The sequence below is a fragment of the Myxocyprinus asiaticus genome, unplaced genomic scaffold, assembly GCF_019703515.2.
Source record: "Myxocyprinus asiaticus isolate MX2 ecotype Aquarium Trade unplaced genomic scaffold, UBuf_Myxa_2 HiC_scaffold_136, whole genome shotgun sequence".
NCBI classification, from domain to species: Eukaryota; Metazoa; Chordata; class Actinopteri; order Cypriniformes; family Catostomidae; genus Myxocyprinus; species Myxocyprinus asiaticus.
This window is the reverse complement of record NW_026249584.1, coordinates 12,501-12,776: the sequence shown is the minus strand read 5'-3', so window position 1 is coordinate 12,776 and position 276 is coordinate 12,501. Positions and strand designations below refer to the sequence as shown.

The following is a 276-nucleotide window of genomic DNA, read 5'->3' as shown; positions in this document are numbered from 1 at the left end:
AACCACCATGCTCATGCCGGATTGCCATAACTTTTGCCAGGAAGGTGATAGAGGCACGAAAGCAAGCCCTACCCACCCATTTTCAAGGGTGCTCTTTCCAGTGGTGCCACCACCAAGTCTGTATGAGGTCAGCAAGTGCCTCAACCTGATTAGCCCTCCTACAAAGTGCCGTTTACATCTTAGAGACTTGGTGGCCACAACACACTACAAAGGCACTGCTGGGATTTGAACCCAGGATCTCCTGTTTACTAGACAGGCACTTTAACCAACTAAGCC

At 50.0% G+C, this 276-nt stretch overlaps 1 non-coding gene across 1 annotated transcript in view; it reads right to left on the bottom strand.

The window, feature by feature from the left end:
* Positions 1-210: 210 nt before the first annotated feature.
* Positions 211-276, bottom strand: part of trnat-agu (transfer RNA threonine (anticodon AGU)) — a 74-nt gene continuing 8 nt past the window's right edge. Inside the window, exon 1 of the tRNA in view lies at positions 211-276. This exon is cut by the window's right edge and continues 8 nt beyond it. This is a non-coding gene — a tRNA (tRNA-Thr).